Source organism: Prenolepis imparis, unplaced genomic scaffold (assembly GCF_030444845.1).
Source record: "Prenolepis imparis isolate NDT839.2.m4 unplaced genomic scaffold, iyPreImpa1.0 SCAF_6, whole genome shotgun sequence".
Classification (NCBI taxonomy): Eukaryota; Metazoa; Arthropoda; class Insecta; order Hymenoptera; family Formicidae; genus Prenolepis; species Prenolepis imparis.
In genome coordinates, this window is record NW_028141164.1 from 10,100,708 (window position 1) to 10,118,443 (window position 17,736).

A 17,736-nucleotide genomic window follows, 5' to 3' on the forward strand; every position below is an offset into this window, starting at 1 on the left:
AACCTTCGCGATATGTATAATAATTAACACGCACACATGTATATTTTGGCGCTTTTTAGAGAAGTTGCATGTAAAACATATATCTAGACACTTGCGACTATCAATTTAAATTTAATGTGGTACAAAAACGGCTGCTGAATACATTCTCAACGCTGCCTGTTCGTTCATAAAAGTTGTTGCGTGAATTACGTCGCTAATTGTCTTTATCAAAGATGGGGCGCTTCCGATAATAACGTTTCGTGGGGCAGACGGTCGATCCTATACGAACCGGGGAAAAACGATTGCCGACTAGGGTCGCGCTGAAATTACTTCTTCGGGTACAGGCGACTTCAAAGGATTCGTTTTCCCGAGGCGTCGCCGACTCGAGTCGATAGGGGCGAAATGAGGGAACCGCGCGATGTGGATGGAATCGGGTGGTTACGCAATAGGTAATACGTAACGAGGGAATCATGCTGATTCAATCAGGCCCGCTTTCGCCTCATCTCGTAAGAGGGAAAATGAATAAAATGCGCTATAACACGCTTGAGTGATTATTATTCATCAAGATTTCAGAAAATTTTGCTGTGTCGAAAAATCCCTCGCGATGATATCAGTAAATTATCAAAGAAAATTAAATCATAATAATACTAAAAAATTTATAATTTGATAATTTAATCAATATTGCTCGAAGAATTAAAAATGAAAATAAAAATGAGTAAAAAATAAATAAAGGAGTTTCTAAAATGTCAGCTACATATTTTTATATAATATAAGAATTTGATATCACAATTGTAAAAAATTTCGACACAATAAGTCTCGACATATTTCATTCGAAAATGCCACCTGAACGCTCTAATAATCGATTAAGCTTATCACGTTACCTCGATCTTGTAACAGTTCGACAGGATTAATAGATATTCATATTGAGGGCCTGAGGCGGTTTTGCTTAAAACATCAACAACGTTAATTAACATATCAACGAGACAATCGCGGAGACGCACATCCTCCGCGGTAATATCTTTGGTCTGTTGGGAATCGAGTCATTTATCCCTATGCTAGCTCATTCAAATCTTGATATAATTCGTGCAACATGCGGATGCTTGTGCGTGCCATTGTTGCGTGAAGAGACGGATATGTGCTGTGGATAGTTCGACCATTGTGTCAACCGTACGCTTATGAATTAATTGCTTGTGGACTTCGATGGGTCGCGGACCCAATCGTCGCGTAATCCTATTCGATCTCTATTGGTGCCCGGTGGAACATACATCTCCCTATAATCCGGCCGGATAAAACTTCCGAACTGGGTTACGACGCCGTTAACATCCCGCAGAGAATGTGAACTTGGGTTGCCTGTGTAATATCTTCTCCGCGAAGAATATAATAACTTTTCGGATAAGAATTTTCAAGCTTGTAGCTTTTGTTTTTTTCAGTAGCTCTTTTTCTTGTTCGGATGGGAAATATATAATTCTATTATATATTATTCTGCATATTTTTCAGATATTGTAGTATGTGATATACATTATAAAAAATAACTATCTTAATTTTTACGCAGTTACGATGAATAATTTCAAAATTATTCTACACATAAGATTACATAAATTTGATATATTTTATACGAAACTGCCTATGCGATATAAAAGTCGAGGAAGTGTTCAAATGTGATAACGTAATATTTAAAAAAAAAAAAAAAAAAAAAATAGAGTAAAGAATCTGTAAGTTGCGATAAGTAGTATAGAGTAGAGTAGAGGGAACAATGAAAAGAGCGTGAGTGACTAGTGTAGGATAGTATCAACAAGACGTCGTAAATAATTGAAGCGTCATGTGGCTTGAGAAGATTGTTACTTTCAGTTTGTCTTTCTCCCGTTCAAGGAAGAAAGATATTCATTCTTGATGCGGCTTACGTGAGTCCTTCAGGTTTTTTTCCTCGCACGAAAGTTTAAATCGCACCAGAGACACGTATCCGCTACGCGATTCGATAAGAAGCTTGACTCCTCAGTCGTTAGATATACAACGTAGAGAGAAAAAGAAAGAGAGAAAGAGACAAGGAAGCTTGAAGTTTATATTGTCGAGAGATAAAGGATGTCGGGAATCGTTATGACCGCAAAAGACATAAGGAATGGAAAGGAATGGAGAACATCCGGCAAATATCGCTATTCTCAATTATGTGATGTAAATAAGTGAATGTCACGCTGCATCAGCAATCCAGTAGAAAGTTTGCGACTTGCATTTAGGTCTCGCAGCTGTTGTCTTTATTATTTGAAATATATTATGCTCCTTGTATTGCACGAGCGAGTTGTCTTAGAAAAATGCAGAAGAGTTTGAAGAAGAATAAACATAGTTTTCATTGTCTATATCATCATCGAAATTTTCAATTTAATATCAGCATAATTAATTAATTTTCAATATGAATCAATCATAATTCTATAGATAAGATCTGTAGAGCGTATGTCTACATATAAATTTTTTAAATAATTATTATATACAATACATAATATATTGTAATTTTCAATATTTTTAATATATTGTAATTTTTTTGCAATAGTATACTTGTTTCATTCTCGAAATTATTATCGAGTTTCCTCGATGTAAATCGGGAGTATCTGAAGAAGGTAGAAACAAATAGCGGAGACTACCACGAAAAGTCGGAAACAAAGTCAGAAATGAGGGAGGCGTATCTTATTGTTATCGGCAGCGTGATATAAATAATTGAAATGTCAGCTTGCGCGTCAGAATAAAAACCTCGCCGCTCTTTGGCACTGTTCTTCGCGCTCTTCGCGTCCCCTTCGACAAGGCGAGTTATCCTAACACCCCCGCTTCCCCATCGGTTCGCGCCCCCTTAGCGTTTCACGTTTCGCCGACTGCATTTGGCGTCTCGTGTCCGACCGTGAAAAAGCAGGAACCAACTCTTCGCATCCTTTCTTCTCGCACCACCAGTCGGACGTCGCGGCGAGAGGAGGAAGTACGCCAAGAGATCCGACGGACGATTCGCAGGAAATTGGATGCTTTTATTTCGCGCGATTTTCTCTCATGCAGCAGAGCAACTTCTCCTTCTCTCTCTCCTTTTCTTTCTCTTTTTCTCTCTCTCACCTTGTCTCCGCTCTCGTGCAATCCGCCACTCGTCCCTCTCTCGTCTGCACGATGAACCGAGCCCGTGACCGAAAGATCGAAACGGTTTTCTCGAGAATTGGGCACTCGACTGTCCTGGTTTTCCAGGTTTTCCGGGTTGTGATCCTGTTATCGCCCATACACATTTCTTTCTACCGACGTGTAAATCTTTTAGGTCGAGATAGAAGAACAGTTAATATCAACCATCAAGGTGAAACTAACCATGATGATAAAGAGTAAATAAATTTGTTCTTAAAGAAGCATTACTGAAGTATGACGACTTAACGATGAGGTTTAATAATTCTTCATGTTGTACATGTATATGTATAGTTCTGATGTATTTAATATTTCTTCTCTCAGGCGTGAGTTTCGTCGCATACACGCTCCTTCGATGAATCACGTACACGAAGCACGCGATACGGAAATTGTCGGCCCCCTCGTCTTTCTTCCCGTTAATAGGAATTATCTTATGGACGTATATATACGGAAGTAGTGTCTCGTTGAATTATACAGGAGCAGTGAGATTTCTCGGAGCGCGCAGGGTTTTGCGGACTACATCGGGAGGGAATATCGTCGTAGTGTCGAGGGGAGTTGCGAAACACTCGAGTGCAATTTAGGGCGGCCCTGTCTCCTGGAGAGTCCCTTATAATCGCGCCGGGGTTCACCGGGGTATAAAACGGAAACTCGTGGACCGTGCTTCTTGGCAGTGTAATGCGAAACAGACAGACCTCGCGCGTAGCACGAAAACTTCGAAGTCACGATCACACGACTACAATACCAGTGATGTAACACAATTTCGATTCTTCGTAAATGCGAGTGTAAATATAAATGTGTATTTTCAAGAAATTATAATGGAAATTTTCATATACTATATAGCTAGTGATAAATTAATACCGAAATAAATAGAATGATCGTATGATTCATATTTTTGGACAGTGACCTCCATTCCATTCTTTCCGCAATTTATAACCAGAGCTAAATTATATATCTCAAATTATTTATAAATGATAATTGAAATATATTAGATATCCCAAATATAACATAAATTTAAAAAAAGATGTGCAACTGTTAAGTGCATTAAATTTGACATATTTGGTAAAGTGCGCGACGAAATGTCTTCGCAACATCGTTGATTTAGATCACCATTGACATAAGAAAGAATCTCGGCGACGTACATACGCCACTTTACAAGAAAAATGCGTTCTTGTTGAAGTCGCTGTCAAGCTAACGTTGGATGGCGGGTTCTCGGCACCGCCTCCTCGAAATACCGTGCAATTTGGCACGTCTTGTCGCGGAGTACCTTAATCGCGGTCGAGCCTCCAAGTGGAAAACGGAGTAGCAACTCTAGTCCTGGACCGCGCGTACGTTTGTACACGTTGTCTGTACACACCAGCACATATATGCGCGCACGTTCTGTATACATGTCTGCTTGCGGATAGCTCGAAAGAAATAGAGAAATGGAGAGAGAGAGAGAGAAAAGAGCGAAGGAAAACCGACTAGACGGTGAGAAGGTTGCCCGGAGGCAGCGCCAAGCTTACCGATGTCAGTCAGTCAACTGGAAATCGCTTACCGCGCCCAGACCATCTCGTATTTTACATTTCTACCCGCCACGGGCGTTATTCGCCATTCGCCATTCTGCTTGCACAGCTTTCCACCACGTCTTTTTCGTGCTACCCACTTTCGAGGTGCGAGACCCCTCGCCGCATCTGAGAGCGACGAAGGAACGGGGTTATACTGCAAATCAATTTACCAGGGGTATTCGGACGAAGCCCTCGCGTTCTGTGAAAGCGGATTATAAATTTAAATGTAAACCCGACGCGGTTCTCCAGGAGGACACACAAAAGTGAAAAGGGCAGACGCTACCGAGAATGATGCAACGAAAAGTTCGCAAACACCGGCCATAATACCTCGGATAATAGTGATCGATATCGCATTATCTTATGCAAAAAGTTCGAAGAAATTATACTTTATGTATTATATTTATAGATTTTTCCTAGCGTGTGTAAATTTGATTAAATCATTAAATTATAAAATTTATAACTATTATTATATAATTTTAATAATAAATACATAAATTTTGTAAAGATTTAATTTTCTTTTTACTTTACATAAAAAGTTGTTCGTTTTATGCTTTGTTTTAAATAAAAATTTTTAAAAATAATGGAATAATATTTGCTGATGATGTCAATAGTAAAGCTAACTGAGAGATAAATTCGTTTACAGTGATACTCGCAAGCGTGCTGTGATTCAGTTTCAAACGACTGACTTTATACGACAGAGAATATTTTAATCTCAACTCTTCAGCAGTACATTCAAAAATGTCAATAAATTTCTGCCAGCATGGATTGGTTTCAGCCATCAGATATCTGTATCGTCGTCACCCGAAACAAATTTGGTTTATCTGATAGATGTGTGTACAAGTTGGAAAAATCTTCCTTTTAAAGAAAATTAGTTGCGACGAATTGATTATAATTTATTAAAAATAAGAAAATAAATTCAGTTATATGAAATTATTTGCAGTAAAATTATCCCCCAAAAATAATGTATATTATCTTATAATATTTTTAAATAAATATTTTATTTGAATGTAATTTTTATTATGTTAATTTTCGAAATTTTTTAAGTAATACATTTACATAAAAAAATTTTACCGAGATACGTTTTTCACAGATTTTTCCGTATTCCGTTTTTGTCTCGAAAACAGAGGAAATTATTCATTCTCGACAATTCGGAGAATCACTGTTGAAATGAAAATGTTGGTTTCGCTGAAAGTGGAATAAATTACTGATTCCTAGTTCTATCTATTGTCAAAAACCACACTCCCGCATAGCGCGATATATTATCTTTACCTTTACGGTACATGCGAGGAATGTCGATATAATTTATTTTGTGTTGAATGATTTCCTCGGAAAAACGATGAAGCGGCAGTATAAGTGCCCGATAAAGTTTTAAAGGTACACTGACCTCTCTCTAGAAAATCGATAAAGGGCACAGTCTGTGCTATCTCGACTGCCGTAATAAAATGACGTCTATTTTTTCATTTGTCGCATTGATCTTAGATTTAATTACATTAAATAATAAAATTATTATTCAATATTATTATAAGATTAAAAATTCATTATTATAAGATAAAAAGAAATTAAGAGTCATAAAAATACAATTATAATTAAACAATAATTTTTTAAGTTATTAAAAATGTTATACTTTTAAAGAATTCTTCATCTCTGAAATTGTTTATAGTGGATACTGTTAAATACATGTCGTAAAAAAATATTGCGATATTAGAAAATTAAGTTTTTACGTTACAGAATATATTTTCAGTAGTATATCTCGACGATAGATCAGACGGCGAGTCATATTTCAGTGCCAAGTGGTATTACGAGGAATTAATCAGACGACGAAGGGTCTGATGTTTAAATAGCAGCGAAGCAGACATTGCAGACAAAGAGAAAAAAGAGAGAAACGGAGAGAGAGAAAGAGAGAGAGAAAGGAAGTAATTTTACTGAAATTGTGAAGTCACGAGCGACTGTTCATCGACGCGCTGCTAAGTTGATCACTTCGGTTTTTAAATCGCGAACTTCGATTCACCGAACCGTGACGAACAATTGGCTAGTTGAGATTCTTATTTACTTCAGCTTCAATTGCATTTACGCAATAGACTTTAACGAGCACTTTTTCCCCCGCACCTAAAATGCAAATTACGCAAATATATATCCGACAATTAGATTCCGTTAAGAAAGAAGTACTTCAGAATCCTTTTTATTCTCCGGTAATCAAGAGTTTCACGAGATGCTCCTCCGTCTCGCGTCCCTATAGCAAGCTCCGCTTATTTGCGTTTTCTTCGAGGTGCTTGAAAAAATACTGTCGATAAAATTGCACCTTTCACGATAGAATATTCCTACGAAGATTTGACTTTAATCAATCGATGAAGAAAAAGAGCGCAATTGGCTGGACCACGCTAAAATCCACATAATTTTCTCCTAACTCCTTCGTCGAATAAATCAACAAGAAGAATTTTCTCTTCCTCTCGGAAACGATCCGTTGTACGCGAAGTTTAAAAGAATAACGAGGGGAATAGCGAGAAAAAAAGCAAAATGTGCTGAAGAAGAGAAAGGGAACGTTGAAAACTTTTTTTCACTTTACCACTGACGCGACGCGACGACTTTTCCCCTTTCCATTTATATAACGATGTATACGTACGCTGCTTGGATTTCAGATTCTCGCGGATATCCACGCCTGGATTTCGTGACCGGAAGCTGTCAGGTTTGTATCAAAGTTTTACATATGTTTTTGACGTTTCTCCTCGTGTCGGGTGACAGTATTCGAAAATGGTACGCGCGATGTTTGTTAACGTCGAGTCGCTGTTCTCGGAATCATTTCTCCGTCTTTTCTGGTTGACGTTTGCCCCGGCTTGTGTGATTTCAGATTATCGCGAAAGTAAAACAAGGTGCAAAAGAGGAGAAAAAATGGAAAACTTTGGATGGAGGATGCAATTTTTAACGTCTAATGGCTATGCGTGTCCAAACAGTGTAACATAATCCGCGGCTTCGGCCGCGAAAAGGAATGACGCCGCTATATGTCACACTGCTTGCCAATCGTTTTTTATCGAAAAATCCTAAAATATCATCGCACAAACTACGCGCGATAGAAATAAGAGTGATAAACGGTCTGATGGGCCCTTTTGAATAAAATGCAAAATAGCGTGAAACGACTATTCCCTTTTCTGTGTGATAGAAGTAAAGGATTTTAGTGCGTGCGTGTTTGTGTGTACGCGGATCATCCGAGATGCAAACTGAGGTCGCCGAGTTGAATAATTGGGCCTCGTCGGGTTTTATTAAAACATCGCCGCCAGTGGAATCGCACGAAATGTATCTGTGTAACCATCGGTGATTTATGCGAGTTATTTCGCGCTGGGACTACGCCCGTTACATCAGGTAGATGCGAGGGCAACAGAAAATGAGAGTATGAGAGAACGGGGTCATGTGTGTGCATGCGCATATACCGGGTGTTATGTAAAAAAAGAAATTTTATTTTTACATATAAATTACGTGTCATATTTTATGATATCGCATATTGGATGGTTACATACAGAGAAGAGAGGAAATAAAAAATAACACCCTATATCTTAATATATTCATTTCAGTATATTAAAAATCTAGGATAAATCCATATTAAAAAAGTGCCCGATAGCTTATTTTTTTCTCTACGACACACAACACTGTAATTAATTAATAAAAAAATTAAAAATAGATGCTACGTGCGTTGTGTATATGATAATAAATATCTATTTACTTATTATTGTCATTCTCCCAAAAATCGGATAAGATTTTAAGGAGATAGATTTCTGTCTCGCTTTGCCACGATAAAATATTTATTAAAATTATACGCCTAACGATTTCAATTAAATTTTGCGCGTTCCACCGTGTATATACTATGCAAAAGCCTATTTTCCATGTACTATTACTACCATTGCCGCTGCTCGTGTTCGCGCCGGGAGGATGTTATGGATGCGGCGAGCGTGAAATCAAATTTCTAACGATCAGAACGATTCCGGCACCGTGCCCCGGTTAGACCGGGGATGGAAGCGCATAGATCCCGTCCTCTCTCGTCGAGCTCTCAAAAATCGGACGACAGCCGAAACCCGACGACGCGGCGGATGCGACCCATCGATCCCGATGGTTAATCCGACGGCGATCTACGGCGGGAGAACAAATCGCACTGGTGGTGCAAACGAGCGCGGATAAGCGAAAAGTTTGCCGTTTCTGGTTTCCGATGTGACCCCGATACGCCCTGCGGGCATGTATATTTTTGCGTGATCCCGCGCGAACTTCCGACGACAGATCATACCAGATTCCTGTTTTGGGGATGATGATTTTATTTTCCCCGCTAATGAAACGCAAATTCCGCTTGATGAACAATTTTAACGCACAAGTCGTGCGTTTCTGAAAATTTCCAATCTCCGCGTAATGAATAATTACAATGCAAAATTGTGCGTTTTGAAAATTAGTGCGTATTCCCGCGCGAATTTTGCACATTTACATACACACACACAAGTCATATTAATCAATTTAAGATAATAGTGATTTGCAAGAATCTTAGCATATCCGATTTGCAGATTAAACGCTCTTATTTACGAGCAAGCGTGTAAACACCATAGAATTGCATTACGGAATCAATTTAAAAATTAAATCCTTTTTTTCTCAAATAACTAAAAATAATAAATTGCTCCTAATGAAAAGGTATAATTATTAATTAAGTTTAAATTCTTGATAAGTTTCATTGTTATATTAAAATTAATTATAAATATATATTTTTTTTCAATTCACTGTTTTTGATAATATCTCGTCTTTTACAAGAACGTATTTTTTCATTTTTTTCTTTATAGTCATAAAAAACGCTGTCGCACAGCGTTTCTCGATGCATCCGAGAACCAGAAACAATCCATTAACTAATTTATTTCTGGCGAGACAAATTCTACTTAGTAGCGGAGCGTGTAATCAGCGGTAAAGCCGAGAAAGAGAGAGGGTGAGAGAAAGCGAGAGAGAGAGAAATGAGAAGGGGAAAGGGGTGGAAAGGAAGGACAGTCCGCGTTCTCTTTTCTGTCCAATCTCGGTCGCCGCTTCTACTTCTCTTCGCGGCAGTTTCATTTACCCTCGAAACTGGTGAAAGACTACTCCACGCATCCTCGAGTTCGAATGAGCATTGTCGTAATGTGGAAAGTTGGCGAATTGGATCTGAAGTTTTCTGAAAACAAGACCATCCCCTACACCTCGCAGGCTAGTCCAGAGCGAGAAACGAAATGGCAAGGGACAAGCGTTAAAACCTGCGGCCGGTCGATTTGAAACGAGAATCGGAAACAATTATGCGGTAGGAAAAGCTCCCTGAGGCTCGCTAATTGTCGTTCAACTTCATCGTCGCCGACACCGTCGCGATTTAACGATTTTCATTGAGCTTTTAAGTTTGATCGTTCTTCAGTGGGATTTAGAGATTATTGGATGTTGCGAGCACTAAATGCCATCCCGGTGCAAAAAAAGAAAGGTCCGCCTCGTGCGAAACTCCTTGCACGAACGGGACTCACGGAAAAAAGCTGGGAAAAAAGGACGGAACGTGTTAAGCGACGTTTCGTGATCTCAATGCGAAAGGATTATACGGTGCTTTCCGCGGGATCTGTGCAAATATGTCATTTAACGTCGTTGCGGAAACATTCATCGCTATAATGAAACTGTGCGTTTGTGTTGATTTCATTTAATTGCAAAATGTTTCAATTTCCTTCATTAGATTAAATTAGGTGAAGAGAATTTTCGAACGGAAATGACGATCGGTCCGGAGAACCATTGGTCGGGATTAGGACGACACGCTTTTCAGGATTGCATCGCCGCACTGATGGTAACGCGATTATTTAACCATAATAACCGGTTGCGGGCTCGCGCATGCTAATGATTTATTTCAGCGGGATTTCATGTTGAAAGCCCGCCTAAACCGTGCATAAACTGTGAACCAATCATGCACGCCGCGATCCAGACAGATTCGATCGCGCATTATGCGCGGAGAGATTTCGGCTAATAAATAACGGGACCATTGTCTCGTTCGCGCCAGTCGATCGTAAAATCACGCCAACGGTAAACCCTGCCGCATTATTTCCAGAAGCGCGCAGATAAACGGCCAGCGACTGATAAAAAACGTTCAATAGTTTCGCCAGTGGTAGATAGAATCTAGCTGCATTGTTTATAAGCGATTCTTAACTCTTTTCCCAAAATAATCTGGTTAAACAATGTCATCGATCCAAGAAAACTAATTTAAAAAGTAAAAGATTAATTAAATATATAGCAAAATAAAAAAATTCTTTTATGTCCCTGTAATATTTCGAATTAATGTGTTATATATATCAACAAATAGTTTGATGTGTAATTTTTAATATCACCTTCAGCAGTGTTAGAAATTAAATCAAGCATTATATGTCACGGTTATTAATAATAATTATTAAGTTAATCAATGACTTTAAACGCTAATAAATATTACGTGCTGGCTTTGCTTACTCTCCCCTTTAAGAACTAAATTTCGAAATGTTCTTATCATACGCGATAAGACAGCTCGTTTGAGTCGCAGATTAAACGCGCAAACTCACCGCCGCGTTTAGCGTGCATGTATCATTTATGCCGCGCGTAACGAACGTCGCTCGTGTTAGATTTATCAACGAGGCGAGTGTGTCTAATTTGATAAGTGTACGTAGCACGGGGAAATAATTCCAAGTACGCTCGGCATACATTATTACAGTTTGCGCGGCAAGCAAGCGACGACGTTAGCGAAACGCGCCTCCGAAAGGGAGCGAAACGTCGAATTTCGGGAGGAATTGTAACGTTTGATATTCTAGTCTCGAACGCGATGTACATATGTAATCGTGTTATCTCGTGCAACGCGCTGTGATACGACGCGTGAGTTATGACAATCTTACGTGCGTGCACGTAAGAACGCAGAGGAAACCGATAATGTGTATGTAAACGTATGTTTGATATCACAGGAGAAATTATTTTCCCCACGAAGAAGAAAAATATACGAGAAGAAATATATACAAATTATTATTCATTTGAATTTTTTAAACAAAATATAATTTAATATACGCGTGTTTTTTCTTTTTTTACTACACAGAGAGAATTTTCTCTTAGAATTTACCCTGAAAATCATGGTAATCATGGGACAATATGGTATGGAAAAAATTTTATGCGAATTTCTCTGATTAATATTTATCATAATAAAAATAATAATATCTATATTACAATAAAATATAAAATATTTTTGATTAATTTTACTGTGCAGTTTAGTATTGTCCCACGATCATCATGATTTTCAGGGTAAATTCTAAGAGAAAATTCTCTCAGTGTAGATCGTGAAACAAGGATGACTTTTTACATGTTTAAAGCATTCATAGGGCGATAAAAGAAGCGCGTCGTTATTCCCGTTCATCCCCCATCCCTCTTGCAATTTCACGACGAGCCGTGTCTCCCTAAAACGGTATTACTTTAGATGAATCGCCTTAATACTTTTTCACGACGTGAAACTTACTTCGTCTAACTCGCGGTGTCACTTTGCGTCCGAGACGTCAAGAGATATAAATTCCGGGGTCCTGGATAGAGAGAGGGGAGAAGCAAAGTTCGCTTTTTGAGAGCCGCGCCGAAAACGCTCCTGGCGCGGATTAGGCAATCTTACCGTAAAAGTAGTGTAATTTATGAAGCTACTTAAACCTTAGCCCTCGAGTATAATATCTCCCCGTTCTACCCCTTTCGCGGAACGAGATAAACTCTTCGAAAGGAAATTCGAAGAGTTTAATATCGTTATATAACCTGGCAGCTCGCGAAAGAAAGAGAGAGAGAGAAAGCATATATGAAACAAACTGCGCATGCTGGAGAACGGAATTGATGCTGTAAAACTCTCACAGAACTTTCGATATTGTAAAATTCTCCATTGAGCGCACGTGATATGTATATAACTTTAATTGTTATACGGTATTCCAATATATGGCGTGTCTTTCTCGCGCGAGCTGCCCTAAATACATAGCAAGTAGTTCTCTCCAAACACTTTTAAATCGTGTGTAAATTGTCGCGCGGGCTCGCACACACATCCATATTCCCTTGAAACGTATTCGTGTATCGTAGGCCGGAAGAGAGGAAGAGAGAAAAATGCGCATTTTAACGAATCAAAGTTTCGTAACATTTTCCGCTCAAAAAATTTTTTCAACGGGGAAAATTAAAGCGGTCGAACATCACTTTTTCGGGAAGTCGGAAAGAAAATTTATCGTCGGGGCGCGTTGTGTAACTAGGCTAAAAAAAAAAAACTTAAACTAATGCGCAAGGTAAAGAGCTGCGAGGTATCGCGTTTTGCTAGAATTCTCTTATCGCTGCTTGAATGTTCCTGCTAGAAATACAGAGGCTCTTGTATAATGCCGGATATACCAAATATAATTACGATAATGGTAATAAGCTGCGGTTAAAGTATCTTCTACATTTCGCGAGCGCTAAATTCGCAGCGCTTACAAGAGTATAAGATAGGTATATATAAAAAAAATCTTCTTTCAATTTTAAATATATTGGAGTAATTATATAAAAAAATGTGTGCGTTAATAAAAGATTTAGTTTTTTTCATAACAAGCTTCAGAAATGTATTTCTTGCGCCTCTACGAGGCGGTATCATCTTCCCCTCTTTCATAATCCGGAAGAGGATTTCTCTCTTTTCTCTTTTTCTTTTTCCTTCCTAATCTCCCAATCGCTGTCACGCTTTAACAAGCTGCTAACCGAACTGTTAATCTATGTCATTAAATATCGATGTAATTTCTCATTTCTGAAAGGTGCGTACATTTCTATAGAAGACGTCTATCGCGAGACACGAAATTGGAGCGAAAGGATATTAATCTGAAAGCAGTGAAAGAGTACAGTCGCGAGAGGGAGGAAGAAAGAAATAAAGAGAGAAGAGAGAGAGAGAGAGAGAGAGAGAGAGAGAGAGAGAGAGAGAGAGAGAGAGAGAGAGAGAGAGAGAACGAGAAAGAACACGAAAAGAAAGAAATCGGCGAGCGATCGAAGGCGCGAGAAGAGATCCCCGTGAAAGGAGAGAGCGACCCCGAGCGATTTTCATACAAATTCCCGAACCGCCCGGTAATCATAGCGAAATTAAGGTCATCCATCACTCGCGGGACTCGTTCTACTCCGTCACCCCCTTCCCTCCTCTTAATAGTATTCTGCTGAGCGACGTAATTTTGTGACTCGCTCGCACCCTCGTCTTGACCGCATGTATACACGGAACGGAACGATAAGACGGAAGAGATGACTGAAACATATAAAGGGTGCGAAGAAGCACGCCGAAAGAGAGCATGGTGCTTCGCGCTTTCCGCAAACTGACCCAGAGCTTCCGGCCTGTGTCGCACGCACATCCGTCAACTAGCCGGGCGGATTATTCACGGGATAACTCATGGGTAATGAGGGAGGGTGCACGATATATCGCGATGAATTAATTACGAGCGTATGTGCGTATATGTAGGCCTGCGTTGCGGCGAAGGCAATTTTTCAGCATTCTGCAGGTTAATGTCTCTTCTACGAGAGATAATGTGAGTTATCGTGTGCGGTATGATTCGTCGCGTTCGTCATATATTATATTTATGAAATACTTTTTAATTAACTTCTCATATTTTTATTGCGATCACATTGGCGGAATTTTTGATGGAACGCGAATTCTTCATATAGATACATACATATGTATGTGTGAAGAATTCGCGCTCCGTCGAAAATTCCGCCGATCTGTGATATATATGTATATGTATGTATATATAAAAGCTCTCATTATCTAGCTTATTACTTTACAAATCGCCTACAGCCTCCCAATCTCGCGAATTGAATAAATATATCCCACGTCTATCTAAATTAATCCTCCTTCTATCCATTTGATCATTCAATCATTCAATTTCGCAAATTAATATTGGAGAGTTTCCTTTCATATATGTATATAGCATTATATTTCCTCTACGGAGACACACCATTCATTATTGCGAATTAATTAACTTTATGGGCGAATAGCTAGATACATAGAGATACATTTATATTATTGGAACAAGAGAATATAAAGACACATGGAATAGCACATTCAGCGAATATGATTTTCATTGACGCGCTTCGTGGTTAATTTGTGCAATTTCGAAAAGCGACGAATATGTGTGTATAGTGTTGCATTGCAACCAATTTTCAAGGATACCACACTGTCGAAAGGTGGACGAAATTTATCCGTTCAATAAAATAAATTCGTAAATTAATCGCACATTGTTAATTTAAAGTGCGCCTAGAATATTATCTCTGTAAATATTTAGAATGTACTATTTTTTTGCGCGAAACAACTCTCGAATACTCGAGTACGCTTGTAATATTACATTCGCTCGACTTCGGGAGAGAGAGAATCTAGCGTTTTGATTAATTTACTTTCGTAATAACTTTTGTTCTAATTTTTCAAACGAAACACACATATATACATACGGAATAATGAACAGTTATTCCGCGATTTTATTTATATACGTGCGTTTATTAATCACGAAATATAATTTTAACGAATAATAATTTGGAGCACTGTATCTTTTTTTAACAAAATCTCACTAAAAACTGTACATATATTTTTTAAAAAAACTTTGCTAACAAACCAGTATTTCAGAGCGAAATACCGCAATCGCTACAATGCGCGTAGCTTTGCAGGAAAGAGATGATATTCGGTGCTGCTTTCGATTTTCGTTCGGGGCTACCTAGGTTCACTATAGCGGTCAACTTAATACGATGTCGGTCCCGGAATCGCACCGTGTGGGTCGTTCGAGGGACATTCGCGGAATGAAGTGCATGTCCAGCCAAGGACCTGACCCAATTGTGTCGCATCGAGAACGTGCGCGTACATCGAGATGATCGTGGCTCAGCATTCGGAATTAGGAGCACCTATCTTCCGGTTTTCGACTTGAACATGGGACACTCGAGTGGCCCGCGCTTTGTTCCTTTCCCCCGAAATTCACGTTCCATTATTAAGCTCGTACGAGTGCTCCCCGAGAAGGACCCCGAGAAGTCCGTCTGTGTGGGACAGCGGTAAGATAAACGATTCGCGTCCGTGAAAGAGAATTTGCCGGAAAGAGAGGATGGGGCGAGATGTAAACGGAATGCGATTTATACGAAGCACAAATAGCTGTAAAATGCGGTGTGCCCTGTTATAGAAGGGATATTTAATTTGATAAAAAGTTTCGGACTGATTGTACTAATTAATTTAAAAAAAAAAATGAATCTTTCTAAATAAACATTCTTGGAAAGGAAATAATGAGATGCACTATCTGACTATCTGAGTGAATATCTGTGCGTTATGCGTGATAACATAATTCTCTATAATCAACGATCAACCTTTTGTTCTTTGAGGGATGTGGTGAACGTGACACAGAACAGAACAAGGCACCTATTATGGCGTTCCACACATAGAGGGAGGCCTGGAAAGTTACATTAATTATAACTTAACGAGCATGAACTACACACGTATTACACGACCGCGTCGTGTAACATGTGTCATTTGTCATATTTCCACCAACTCCGTCCTACGCTACGGTCCTGTGTGATATTAATTCAGCGTCATACGTTGCGTAAACTACGAAAACCAGAATTTCAATCTCATTCGTAAACGTTGAATCCTCTCGAAAGATTGTGCGCAATTTAACAAACATAACTTTGCGGTGGAAAGCTTATATATATTTAAATGTGTTATCTACGATTATATATCTCGTCTATTCTATTTTCAATAGAATCAGAGCGCGAATCTATATATATTTTGGTCCTCACCATCAATTTGCGCTACTGTTTTATTTTCAACAATATCTCTCTCTCTCGAATCGATTCGATGCAAATGAGCTTTAAAGCTCATCTCCCCATTAAGCGATTATTTAAATATTTTTATTTCACCGTTTCCTATATATACTTTCACGTGATATTCTCTCATTGATGTTTAGACGCGTGAAATGATCCGTAAAATTCTGCGCAGATTGTGTGATACTGAAATTTCGTAGAATTTTCCGCGATAAAGCTGATCAAATGCCAATATTTTTCCGTATACGAGGATTTGCGCGATACGGTTTGTGCGAGTGGCGCTGTTTCTTCCGACCGTTGCAGTTTCTCAGAGTGCAACGCCCAGAAAACGGAAGAAATGCGAACGGTCTTGGCCGTGCAGACAAGAGTAACGATATTTCTCGCCCTCAGCTTATCGGCTGCTTCCTCGCTAACAAGTGGATTTAAAGTGGGCTCCTATATTTTTTATGTGTATTTAAAATGCGATGCTGAGCAACACAGATCGTTTATAAAACATCTTTTTGTTTCGAGGTATAATAAGAGAAATGCAGATTTGCATTGTAATTTAAAAGTTTATAATCTTTTAATCGGACACACATTAAAAATTTTTTAAAGTACGCAAAGGAATTTTTGCCGATTTTTTGCGAATGCTTAAAAAATATATGTCGTTAAATTGACTCATAAAATATTTACGTTAATACGAATAAAATGTTAAAATGCCGATCAAATTTTAACTAATTATTAAATTTGATCCACATTGCAAATTCATATAAATTTTAATTTAATTTCGCTCGATACAATTTTCGATATTATTTTCAGATACGGCGATACGCGACATTTCGCGGATTGTGGCTGAAAATTTAATAGAAATGCGATTTGTTTCGAGAAATATAACAAATAGCGAGAACACACGAGCGCACATTTCCCTTTCATGCCGTCGCCATAAGCACCCATCCGTTCAATGGCTGTATACTTTGCGTATTTCAGAGAGAGAGAGAACAAAAGCCACTACAATAAGACGCTCATATGATGCTCGACGCGTCGTAAAGCCCTACCAACTTCATCGTCGTGGCACACGACAGGACGAGAAGAGGGATTGAAGTGAAGAGCCTTGTCGAAAAATTGTAAGAACTTTTCCAGGGCTTGTCGAAGGCCTTTTCCGCCCTCCACAAAGTTTGTTCATGAACATGACCGGAGTGGACGAGCTTTCGCGTGCTCTCTCGTGGTGGGGTTAGAGGAAAGTGGGGTTTCTGAAAACAGTAATTTTTCTCCCCCAAACCCTGCTTTCTCTCTTGTAGCTCTGTCGGCGTCATTTCTG

The 17,736-nt window shown here is 38.9% G+C and overlaps 1 protein-coding gene across 9 annotated transcripts in view; it reads right to left on the minus strand.

The window, feature by feature from the left end:
* The window catches only part of LOC145937976 (uncharacterized), a 215,482-nt gene that overhangs the window by 101,966 nt on the left and 95,780 nt on the right, over positions 1 to 17,736 (minus strand). The window lies entirely within an intron of this gene.